The 13,245-nt window shown below is 46.1% G+C and overlaps 1 pseudogene; it reads right to left on the bottom strand.

Annotated features, from left to right (window-relative positions):
• LOC147974713 (uncharacterized) overlaps positions 1–11,629 on the bottom strand; it is a 49,563-nt pseudogene extending 37,934 nt beyond the window's left edge.
• Between the last annotated feature and the right edge of the window lie 1,616 nt (positions 11,630–13,245).

Below are 13,245 nucleotides of genomic sequence, written 5' to 3'. Positions count from 1 at the left end.
TCTGAGATCTGATTATGTTTTTGCCATGTTCACATGCTTACAATTGTATTTTCTGATCCCTTTTGGCTCAAGGTCACTAAGGGACTTTTGTTAAGCTCTTTGAGTAGCTCCATTCCATGTTTTACTTTGCCATATTAAGTTCCTGTAGCATATAGTTTTCATGCTCCAAAGAGTGCTACCTGATCTGAAATTCCAGACTTGTGTTAATTTCACTAAGTCTGAAACCTGTTTATCAATTGCACTTTTGCCATGCTTGTTTGAACCTGTTAATGGATGAATTGGCCGTAGCTCAGTGTTCATATTTTGTCAAGAATCATGAATGGATCCCTGCCATGTATTTTGTTGCCATGTTTAAGTGATGTAGCATAATTATATTGATGCATTTAGATGGCTACTTGCTGTTTATCGCAGACCGGTGCCATATTTGTTTTGCTTGCCATTTCCAAACCATGCATCCGATTCCGGTGTTCTTTATATCGATTTCAACCGAAATCACCTCACCTTTCCAGTGGCACTCTTGTATTTCCAAGTTGAGGCCAGGTTCAATCATTCCTTGTCAAATCTTGCATATGCATCACATATCACATCCCGCATAGCATACCATGTTTTGCATCATGTTGTTTGAGCTTTGCACGTGATTGATTGTGTTCCTTTTGCTTGTTTGTCTTTTTGGGTAGAGCCGAGAGACGAGTTCGCTAACGAGGAGCCCGTTGAGTTTGCTTTCGAGGATCCAGTCAACTCTGACAACTTTGCAGGCAAGATGATCATACCCTCGAAATCACTTCTATCTTTGCTTGCTAGATGCTCGCTCTTTTGATATGCCTATGCTACGATGCCTACCACTTGCTTATCATGCCTCCCAAATTGCCATGTCAAACCTCTAACCCACCATGTCCTAGCAAACCGTTGATTGGCTATGTTACCGCTTTGCTCAGCCCCTCTTATAGCGTTGCTAGTTGCAGGTGAAGATTGGAGATTGTTCCTTGTTGGAACATTGCTTATTTGTTGGGATATCATTATATTATCTTGTTATCTTAATGCATCTATATACTTGGTAAAGGGTGGAAGGCTCGGCCTTTTGCCTAGTGTTTTGTTCCACTCTTGCCGCCCTAGTTTCCGTCATATCGGTGTTATGTTCCTGGATTTTGCGTTCCTTACACGGTTGGGTGATAATGGGAACCCCTTGACAGTTCGCCTTGAATAAAACTCCTCCAGCAATGCCCAACCTTGGTTTTACCATTTGCCACCTAGCCTCTTTTTCCCTTGGGTTTCCGGAGCCCGAGGGTCATCTTTATTTAAACCCCCCTGGGCCAGTGCTCCTCTGAGTGTTGGTCCGACCGAGCAGACTGTGGGGCCACCTCGGGGCAACTTGAGGTTTGGTTTTACTCGTAGGATGTCTCATCTGAGTGTGCCCTGAGAACGAGATATGTGCAGCTCCTATCGGGATTTGTCGGCACATTCGGGCGGTGTTGCTGGACTTGTTTTATCTTTGTCGAAGTTTTCTTGTAGAACCGGGATACTGAGTCTGATCGGAATGTCTCTGGAGAAGGTTTATCCTTCGTTGACCGTGAGAGCTTGTGATGGGCTAAGTTGGGACTCCCCTGCAGGGATTTGAACTTTCGAAAGCCGTGCCCGCGGTTATGGGCGAATGGGAATTTATTAATGTCTGGTTGTAGATAACTTGAACCTTAACTTCATTAAAAAGAATCAACTGCGTGTGTTACCGTGATGGTCTCTTCTCGGCGGAGTCCGGGAAGTGAACACGGTGTTGGAGTAATGTTTGTCGCAGGATGTTCTATAGTTCTTCGTTCGTGCTTTGCCTTCTCTTCTCGCTCTCTTTTGCGAACAGGTTAGCCACCATATATGCTAGTCGCTTGCTGCAGCTCCACATATTACCTTGTCTTACCTATAAGCTTAAATAGTCTTGATCGCGAGGGTGCGAGATTGCTGAGTCCCCGTGGCTCACAGTTTACTTCCAAACCAGATGCAGGGCCCGATGACTCCGTTCCAGATGATGCGCTTGAGCTCAAGTGGGAGTTCGACGAAGACTCATGTCGTTACTATGTGTCTTTCCCTGATGATCAGTAGTGGTTCCCAGTTGGGGCGATCCGGACCGTGTCGCTTGTTGGGGTTGATCTTTTATTTTGGTACCGTAGTCGGACCCTGAGTGTATTGGATGATTGTAATGCTATTTATGTACTTTGTGTGACGTGGCGAGTGTAAGCCAACTATGTACCTTTCCCCTTATTATCTATTTACATGGGTTTTTGTGAAGATTACCTTACTTGCGACATTGCTTTCAATGCGGTTATGCCTCTAAGTCGTGCTTCGACACGTAGGAGATATAGCCGCATCGAGGGCGTTACACATGTTCATTTGGATCTCTCGAGGATGGTATACTACTTGACACTCCTACTTTGTGCACCTTTAGATTTGAACCAAACATCACAAATGGCATGGACGAGGTCAAGCACAATATAATGATTAGATCGTCCAAGAGGGAAGCATGTAATCGAAGAAGGAACCATGAGGATGAAGGCATGAAGCGCAAAGACTGCGCTCGGAGGACAAGAACAACCGAAGGAGAACACTCATGTCAGACATACCTCGGATGATCCGACCCCTGTTCGGCCATACTCCAGATCTTATAGACCCTCCTTGGACAACACTCAGGCCATTGAAACCCCTCCAACCTTCATGTAGTGCCTCTGGATCAGGTCGGGCATGCCCAGACATGCCTCGGATAGCCTAACTCTATGACTCGTGCTTGCGCGCATCGAGTTGGGCCAAACCCATGTATCTTTCCCTTCCTCACTTACACTCTCTTGGCTGGACCTATATATACCTCTCCCCCTCCTAGATCTAGGGTTGGCTAAGATCAGAATAGACACTGATGAAGCTTAGCTCATTTACCTCCCCTAGTGGGATTCCTCTTACAGGAGAGGGCTCCGTTGAAGTTCAAGACTCTTACCGGAGAAGACTTCGCAAAGTTCAAGGCCACCTACGGGTGAAGGCTCCATGAGCACAAGACCTCCTTCGAAGGAGAGGAGTCCCCATGTGGAATTCAAGCCCTCCTTTTATTAGGACTTGCGGAAGAACCCTATCTAGCTCCCTCTTTCTCTCTTGTGGGTGATTGGGATCAAGGATCCATCCAATTGTATCTTGTATTGCAACTTTTGTGTTGATTTGTGCTTGTTTACCTTGTGAAGCACAAATCATGGGATCTAGCGGTTCAAGTAACTTCAATGTTGATAAAAAATGTTTAATACCCTAATTACCCACCAATAATGTTACCGGTTATAAATACGTTTAGACTCAACTCAACGCCATCTCATGAAATCTTTCATGCAATTAATCTCCAACCAAATATCAACATGTTGATAATATCCTAACATGCAATTAACATCTTACCAAATATTAACGTTCATTGCACATATAAGAACTAGCAGGGGTAGATGCAGTGCACATATAACATTTTGTCGTGTTATTTGTGCTGCTGCGGTGCACTATTTGTGTGTCAGATATGCAGCGGTCAATGACGCATCAGATGTGTGGCAACGCTACATAATGAGTAAGCGGGCCAAAAACATTATCACCACTTGTCCACTAATGTTCAGGAGAGAAACGAATTCACATCTTAAAATGCTTGAGAAAGGCACTAGTGCACAGTTATGCAATACAAGGTTTGTGCTACAAGTACCAAAAGCAGATTTGTCGGTAAAGCAGGGCAAAGCTTTAGATACTCAAAAGTATAGCAACGAGAAAAGCGTGACAAGGTGTTCCAATAGCTAATCTCTCCATCTCTTCTTCAAGAATCCTTGTTAGGAGGCCGAGAAATTGAACTTCGTGCACTAGCTTCTCCGACCATTTCACGCCTACAAAAATGGAACAGAAGTACAAAAGGAGATGTCAGATGATTGATTATGCTTACACCAATGTTATAAAATAAATATAAATATAATTGTGAAAATCACAAGTGCAAAGGGGTATCTGGACAAAAAAGCTACTGATCAATTACCTTGTTTCTTCCAGCATAATCATTTACCATGCTCTGGTAGAAGTACTAGCAGACTACATGGTCTCTCTAATAAGACATATTTCAGGAAATTATCTTTGCACAAGTTCTTGAGAGCACCTATCTAGTAATATTTGTGCCAACAATAGCACACCTTCCAGAGAGTACCCAGAAAAAAACTTGCACATGATAACAGCACTAGCATAACGCCCATGCGTTGCTACGGAACCATAGAACTGATTAAGTCGTATTGAATCAGTAGTATATAACAATCAATGCACGTGCAACACTGCAGAGAAGAAACACAACCAGCAGCTAACACATGCACTTGTGCAAGTGCCACATCGATGGAGCACCCTTACAAGATTATAAGAATTATTTTTTAAAAAATTGGAAGGGTCTGGTGTGTTCTAGATTGATGGAAGAGAATGAAGTGGAGTGAGGGAGTGAACTCACCACCACCACGACCAACTCCAATTTATAAGGCAACACAGAAGGAAGCCAGTAATTTTCAGGCACTAATTGACAATATATTAGACAAAAAACTGCATACAAATGTGTAAAATTCCTCTGATATTGAAGTGGATAAACAGCTGATTGGTACCACAGGAGCAATCTCATCGAGTTGTTTGCGAATTGGAAGATTACAACTGATAGAGTTAATCAAGGCCACCACACAATAGTATGTTAGCAGAGGATTAATTGGTGAGCAAAATTTACCCAATGACAGAACTTTTTCTTGACCTTCCAAAGGAGCCATCCATGCTTCATTTGTTCCTTTTTAGAATAAAATAGCCCTTTGTTCCTACAGGGGCACAATGAGCACATACTAGCTTGCCCAGTAAATAAGATGGTATAAGAACAATTATGATGATGGGAGAATAATGTCGAGAAAAACAAAGTAAGGAACATACGTACCAAACACTGTGAAGGAGGCAGGTAATGATATGGTGGATGAGGCTACGAGGACCCGGGTCATAGCCTCTAAGAGCGCATTCGTCGACCGATTGGGACCAAGTGCCGGTCCTGAGGTGATACTGAGCAAATTTGCGAGACTTTATCTTTTTGTAGATGATCGAGTCGGCCATGATGGTAGGCAATGCCTTAGAGGAGACATAGAGAGTTCTTTCATCGATAAAGAGGGCATGATCTCCAATGCTCGTCACCGGGATAAACCTTCTCAACATAAGGTCCGCAAGTTTGTAAACTAGAATGTGCGAAAAAGAACTGTCGGTATGGCCGACAACCAAGATCTCCGAGTCATATTCTACCAGGTAGGCAGGGTATGAGAGAATGTCTGCCGGGCATGTGGTTACCAACTTAGGTAATGCCGGCTGTCGAGAACCTAATTCCCCTGCCTCGTCCTGCAGGGGTGGAGGATCGATCTGGAGAACCTGCATTGCACCTGTCAGCGTGGGATTACGCACCAAATATAGCTTGCCACAGAATGAGAAGGGTTCAATACAAGGTGGAACTGCCCAGCTTGCCATGGTCCACTGCCGATCCTGGGAGGTAGCAAAGGCCAATTGTCGTAGATGGTGAAACAAAAGCATGACGGTGCAAACACCAGAACTGAATGAGGCAGCAACACATATGCTGTATCTGATGCGGAACCACCTGTCCTGCTCAGGCAGTCTGTCAAGATTCCTCTCCAGCTGTGTGTGGAGGGTGGAGAGCGGCGGGAGCTCGACGATGTCACCGGTGAAAGGGTGGAGGAGACAGACGGCGGTGTGTCAGCGATCAAGACATCGGTGCAGTGCAACCTGGAAGGCGCGAAGGAAAGGAATTGACTCGTGGGCCGATGGCTCGGCCCACTCGCGACCAGAATATTCCCCAGTGGCTTGCAGGCCCGAACTGGGCCCGCTAAGGGTGTACGCATTGATATAACCATTGGGAACATTAGCGTGTGGATCTGGGAATTGACTGGTGGCTTTGGTCGAACCTCGCGAGTCGTGTGTGAGCTTGTATAGCCAGCAATGGCGGATCTCTTCCCCTAAAATTTGATATCCACTGTCGGTTTTTTACATCTGGTATCAGAGCTGTTCCGTCCTGGAGTTCCCCCGCCACCCACACCGCACCAGATTCCACGAATTTCACCGGCGAGAGGCCATGGAGAAGCTATCGGCGGAAGGCCGCAACATCCACGACTTCGTCAAGTCCACCGTCGCCGACGGTATCGAGCAGCGCCTCAAGTCCCACAACGACGAGCTCCTCAAGTCCATGACCAAGCTGCTTCACGAGTCTACCAAAACCTTGGACGGCCTCATCACCGCCCGCGTCGATGGCGTCCGTTCCGAGCTCCACCTCGACATCGAACAAATCCGTTCGGATCTGGAGCGTGGAGACAAGGTCGACTACGACAGGTGAGCGGGAGGACCCTCTACTAGTCGAGAAGCAAGGAACCACAACATCTACGCCCCTCCCCCGGCCAGAGGTATGCGCAAACTGTCATCTCCGCGCGATATATAGTCTTCGCGTGAATTGGTGGCCCTAGATCGGGAGGATCAGTTAAATTCAGGGCCTCGGGTCGATTTGCCGCGATTTGATGGCTCTAATCCACGGCTGTGGAAAACGAGATGTGAGGATTATTTCAAGCTGTGGGGTACGCATCATAGCAGGTGGATTTTGTATGCTACTGCTCAGTTTGAAGGTGCAGCCGCTCGCTGGTTGGAGTCAGTGCAGAGGAGGACTGCAGATCTGCACTGGGTTGAATTTTGCAATCTGTTGCAAGGCAGGTTTGGCTGTAATCAACATCAGAACCTGCTGCGTAAGATGTTCAGAATCAACCAAACTGGAACTGTGGAGGAATACATGGAGCAGTTTGTAGAGCTGTATGACCAGCTCACAGCTTATGAAAACAACCCTGATCCCCTGCATTATACCACCCGATTCATAGATGGGTTGAAACCCGGTGTTCGAATGGCCATAGCTATGCAAAAACCACGGGACCTAGATACTACTTATGAGTTGGCTCTACTCCATGAAGAACTGGGAGAACTGCAGTACAACACTGTCAGAAGGAACACAACTACAATATGTCAGTATCAGTAAAAGGCCAAATCTGTGGAAGAAAGGAAACCTTCTGAGGCACAAAGGGAAGTGTCAACGGAAGACAAATGGACTTCATTGAGAAACTACAGAAAGGCTAAAGGGTTGTGTTTCATTTGTGGGGAGAAATGGTCCAAGGATCATTAGTGCAAGTCCATGGTTTAGTTACATGTGGTACAAGAACTCATTGAACAGTAGCAGAGCTCTTCTCCGTTCCTTGAGGAATCAGATAGTGACTCTGATAACTTAATGCTGTTGTCTGCAGCTGCTGCTGGTGATACAGTTTCTGTGTTATCCCTGTCTTTACCTGTCATCATCAGGAATGTAGAGTTTAAGTTTCTGGTTGACTCGGGCATCACTCACTCTTTTTTGGATAGTTTGCTGCATCATATTCTTCCAGAAGTTACTAACATAAAGGCAGTCACTGTCAAGGTAGCAGGTGGAGGGAAATTGATATGTTCTCAACAAGTGCAGCAGTGTCAATGGGGTTGTCAAGGGCAGGAATTCTATCATGATTTCAGGCTTTTGTCCCTGGGTGGTTATGATGGTATTCTGGGCCTAGATTGGCTAGCAAAACACAGTCCCATGTATATTGACTGGGACCAAAAGTGGCTTTCATTCCAATACAGAGGTGCTACAGTTACTTCGCAAGGAGAACTATCTGAGGAGTGTGCTTTCACTGTCATGGCTATTTTCCAACACAACAGTTCTGAACAAAAGAAGCAACTGCCTGAAATTCGGGCCTTATTGGAGAAATATGCAGTGGTTTTTTCTCCACCCACTGGGTTGCCTCCCAGAAGGAAATTTGATCATAGTATACCCTTAATTCCTGGGGCACAACCAGTGTCAATCAGACCCTACAGAATTCATCCCCACTTGAAAGTTGAGATGGAAAAACAAGTGCAAGCAATGCTGCAAGAAGGTCTGATCCAGGTGAGTAATAGCCCATTTTCTTCTCCTGCTCTGATGGTCAAGAAAAAAGAAGAGGGAGATTGGAGGATGGTCATTGATTTCAGACATGTCAATGCACTTACACTGAAAAGTAAATATCCTATTCCTATCATATATGAGTTATTGGATGAACTTGCTGGGGCTTGTTGGTTTTCTAAGTTGGATCTTAGAGCTGGATACCATCAAATCATATTGGCACTAGGAGAGGAATTTAAAACTGCATTCCAAACACATTCTGGCCACTATGAGTTCACTGTAGTGGCTATGGGTCTGACTGGAGCACCTAACACATTCCAAGGGGCAATGAACACGGATTTAGCTCCAGTCCTGAGAGGAGAGGACCAGTGTGCAGTATGTTTCTTTAATGACATTCTTATATTCAGCAAAACCCTCAAGGAGCATTTCATACATTTGGAAAAAGTGCTGAGCATTCTGTTGGAAAAACAGTGGAGAGTCAAGTTGAGCAAGTGTGACTTTGCTAAGCAAGAAATTGCTTATCTAGGCCATGTCATTAGTGACAAGGGAGTTTCTACTGATGCCACTAAGATTGCAACTGTTAAGAATTGGCCAGTGCCTGTGGATGTCAAACAGATCAGAGGATTCCTAGGTTTAACTGGGTACTACAGGAAGTTTATCAAAAATTATGGAATGATTAGCAGGCCCCTGACTGACTTGCTAAAAAAGGGCACTATCTTTGTGTGGACACCAGCTACAGAGCTAGCTTTTCAAACTCTGAAAGAAGCTCTTATTAATGCCCCTGTGCTTGCTTTACATGATTTTTGCAAACAGTTTGTGGTTGAAACTGATGCGTGTGATGTTGGTATTGGTGCTGTACTCATGCAACAGGATCATCCCATTGCTTTTGTTAGCAGGGCATTAGGTCCTAGGAACAGGGGTTTATCTATTTATGAAAAAGAATACTTAGCTATTTTGTTAGCTATTGAACAATGGAGGCCATATCTGCAGTTCCAGGAGTTCATTATCAGGACAGATCAGAGGAGCCTAGTTAATCTATCTGACCAGAGGTTGCATACACCTTGGCAATAGAAGGCACTTACAAAAATGACGGGGCTTAATTACAGAATTGTCTACAAAAAAGGGGCTGACAATTCTGCAGCTGATGCTCTCTCAAGGAGACCTCAGGTAGATTCCATAGTGATAGCAATTTCTGGTGTTAAACCTAACTGGCTTGAGGAAATTGTTGTCAGTTACAAGCATGACCCCAAAGCCCAGGAACTTCTGCAACAACTGTCAGTGAAACCTCAATCTAGTAGCAATTTCAAACTAATCCAGGGAGTGTTGAGATACAAGGGATGCATCTGGGTGGGCAATGACAATGAGTTGCATGTCAAGATTTGTCAAGCATTCCATGATACTCCTCTAGGTGGACATTCAGGGTTTCCTGTTACTTACAGGAGAATTAGAGCACTTTTTAAGTGGGTTGGTATGAAGAAAAAGATACAACAGTTTGTACAATCTTGTCTAATTTGTCAGCAAGCAAAAGCAGAAAAAGTAGCTTATCCAGGACTGCTATCCCCTCTACCTGTCCCTGCTAGGGCTTGGGAAACTGTCACTATGGATTTCATATCAGGGTTGCCCTCCTCTGGCCAATATGACTGCATTATGGTGATTATAGGAAAGTTCACTAAATATGGGAATTTCATTCTTGTCAAGCATCCATATACTGCCCAGAAGATTTCTGAACTGTTTTTGGACAATATCTACAAACTCCATGGCATGCCTCGTTATATTGTGTCAGATTGAGATCCTATGTTCACCAGCAACTTTTGGCAGGCCTTGGTGAGAAGAACAGGGGTTGTACTTAACATGAGCATGGCATATCACCTAGAAACAGATGGACAGACAGAGCGTGTCAACCATCAAGTGGAGTGTTTCTTGAGGTGTTTTATCAGCGCTCACCCAAAGAAGTGGTTTAAATGGCTTTCTCTTTGTGAATTCTGGTACAATACAAATTGGCATTCATCACTCGACAAATCACCCTTTGAGGTTCTTTATGGCCATGGTCCGAGGCACTTTGGCATTTCAGCTTCGGATGTAGTTGATCCTATTGATCTGCATCAGTGGTTGGATGCCAGAGAAGTCACTCAGCAATCTGTTCGCTAGCACTTGTTGCGTGTTCAGCAAAGAATGAAACACCAAGCTGACAAGAAGCGCACGAAAAGGTCATTTGCTGTGGGCGATCGAGTGTTCCTCAAACTCCAACCGTATGTGCAATCGTCTGTGGTGCATAGGGAGAACCACAAACTTGCCTTTAAGTATTTTGGACCGTTTTTTATCCTGGAGAAGATCGGAGAAGTGGCCTATCTCCTACAGTTGCCAGCATCCAGCTGCATTCATCCACTTTTCCATGTTTCACAGTTGAAACGATGGGTGCAACCACACCAGGAGGTTCTTAGATCGCTTCCTTCTGCTGACGCTCATCTTCAGTTCCCTGTTAAAATTCTGCAGGAGCGCATTCACCGCACGGAAAATCGATCAGTGGCGCAGGTTTTGGTCCAATGGAGTGGAGGGGATGTTTCTTCCGTAACCTGGGAGGACAAGGACTCGCTTCATCAGTTATTTCCGCATGCGCCGGCTTGGGGACAAGCCGGTCCTGAAGAAGGGGGGAATGTCAGCGATCAAGACATCGGTGTAGTGCAACCTGGAAGGCGCGAAGGAAAGGAATTGACTCATGGGCCGGTGGCTCGGCCCACTCGCGACCAGAATCTTCCCCAGTGGCTTGCAGGCCCAAACTGGGCCCGCTAAGGGTGTACGCGTTGATATAACCGTTGGGAGCAGTAGCGTGTGGATCTGGGAATTGACTGGTGGCTTCGGTCGAACCTCGCGAGTCGCTGTGAGCTTGTATAGCCAGCAATGGCGGATATCTTCCCCTATAATTCAATGTCCACTGTCGGTTGTTTACACGGTGTCTTCGTCCCTCTGGAGGAGGAGGAGGCCGTCGACCGAGTCCAGGGCGCAGTGGTTCTTGAACAGCGGGATCTTGGTGCGGACGAAGGTCCCCGTGTCGAGGTTCAGGAAGCGGACGCGCCCGCTGAGCTTCTTGTGGCCGGGGTGGATGCCGTGGCCCTCCAGCAGCATCATTCAGTGGCGCAGGTGGAAGCGTGGGTCACCAACGCTGCGGCCCCGCGGGCAGACGGTGTCGGATCACCAGCTTGTGCAGACGGCGCGGACACGGACGTAATCCATCAAGTCGCCCGCCAGAACGCGCCATGATACTAGGCGAAGCAGGTCCCCGGGCAGTGACGGCCAGAGGGGCGAGTATGCCCCCGTGCTGGCACCCAGAGTTGCTGCCGCGGAGCGGCGGCGGCGTTTCCTTGCAGTCGGCGGTTCCTAAAACCTTGAAGGTGACATCCTGCGCCTTGCATCCCCAAGTTTTTTGCATTTCCTTAAATTATTAAGAGATCTCGATCCTCAAATTTTAGATCTGATTGACAAATTAAGGAGTTAATTGCAAGGAAGTATCACACTTGAGGTAGTTATAACAGAACAGTACCACTATTCATATATTTTTGCAAGTCAGTATCACGTTTGAGGCTAATCGTTGCAAAATGGGCTAAGCGCCGTATAACGCTGTATTGACGTTGTATCTAACATCCCGACCCCACCTGTCAGGTGACAGGCTGGCGAACCAGCGTGCCGCTCGGATGACTAGGACCGCCTCGGCTCGGTCGGTCTTGGCTCGGTCGTACTCGTTCGATTTGGACGAACCCTAGAAGTTCTCTCCTCTCCCTCCCTCCCTCCCTCTCTCTCTCTCTCTCTCTCTCTCTCTCCTCGCGCAGTTCTCTTGCGATGGCTACTCCGGGTGGCAGCGGCGCCGGTGGTCGTAGCAGCGGTGGCATTGTGGGCGGGTACGGAGACCTTCCTGAACTCGGGAGTGATGCTCACAGAGGAATCGATGGCGGGGGCTCCAGTTCTTCATCTTACTACAACAACGACGACGAGGGCATGGAGGCGCCCCTGTCCATGGAGCAGCGGCTGCGCCTGGCTGAGATTTGGGTGGCCAACCCTACCACGAGCCATCACTGGACCCATGGATTGGGTGGCGTGTTGTAAGTCCTCTCTCCTCTCTTCTTTCTGCCATGATTCAGACTAGGGTTAGGTTTACTCAAAATGTGTAATTTTGCTATCCATTGTAGTTTGGATGATGCTGTTTGGGATGTTAGGATTCCCTTCGATGCTCAGCATAATTTGGATAAGAAGATGTGTAGCTCAGATGTCACATTCCTGAATCTGTATGCACTGATGCAAACACAAGGGTTTAACTTCAGTGATAAACTATACCACATGTGGAATACATGCATATGAGTGCAGAGAGAGCATGGCCTAGATTTGATAGACACAAACATCAAGTTGCAGAAAATTAAGAAGCGGAATGAGGACAATTTAGTTCTGAATTTGTTAGTGAGGGCAACATCATTTCTCAGTATTGTATCTCATAGAGAAGAGGAACAATTAGCCACTGTTTTATATGAACCACCTGTTGTGTATGATCTGAGAGACCCTCATGTGCTTGCTGTTGATGATCATGGTGTTGTTTTTGAGAGTCAAAACATCAACAGTAGTGCAGTACAACCTACTGGTATGTGCACACAAGAGAGCAGAAATGTTATCAAGAGGAAACTCAAATCTATGGTGGAAGAAGAGGCAGAGGAGGGATATAAGACTAGTGATGACTCTGAGGGTGCATATGACAGCGACAACAACCCTTTCTGCATGAAGAAGTACATGATTGCTGAAGACACTGAGATAATAGAGGGAAAGAGGCTAGCAGAGAAAGAACTAGAAGAGGATGAAGATTCAGAAAAGGAACAACTACATTATGAGGGTGACACTGAGGTTGAGGAGTTGTTCGAGATTGAGGAGGATGAGGAGGAAGATTCAGAAGAGGAACCACCCATGAAAGAACCTGCCAAAAATAGGAAAAAGTTGCCAGTTAGGAGAGGCCCCACCACTAGGTCATATTCTAATGTGTTAGAGGACTTGAAACCTTATTTCAGACCATCATCAAATGAAGAAGATACTGGGTTGCTATTGGACAGTGAAGATGATGGATATGAGCCACTAGCATTTGTCCTACCAAAGGAAGGAAGAGTAGGGTCATGAAAAGGCCAGCAAGGATATGGTATAATGACAAACTAGAGTAACCACATCAGCAGTTATGTATGCACATGTGTTTTAAAAGCCAGCAGCAATTCAGAGATGCTCTGTTG

This window comes from Triticum urartu, chromosome 4A (genome assembly GCF_056163025.1).
Source record: "Triticum urartu cultivar PI428250 chromosome 4A, HENAU_Tu73, whole genome shotgun sequence".
Lineage (NCBI taxonomy): Eukaryota > Viridiplantae > Streptophyta > Magnoliopsida > Poales > Poaceae > Triticum > Triticum urartu.
This window is presented reverse-complemented; position numbering and strand designations above follow the sequence as displayed.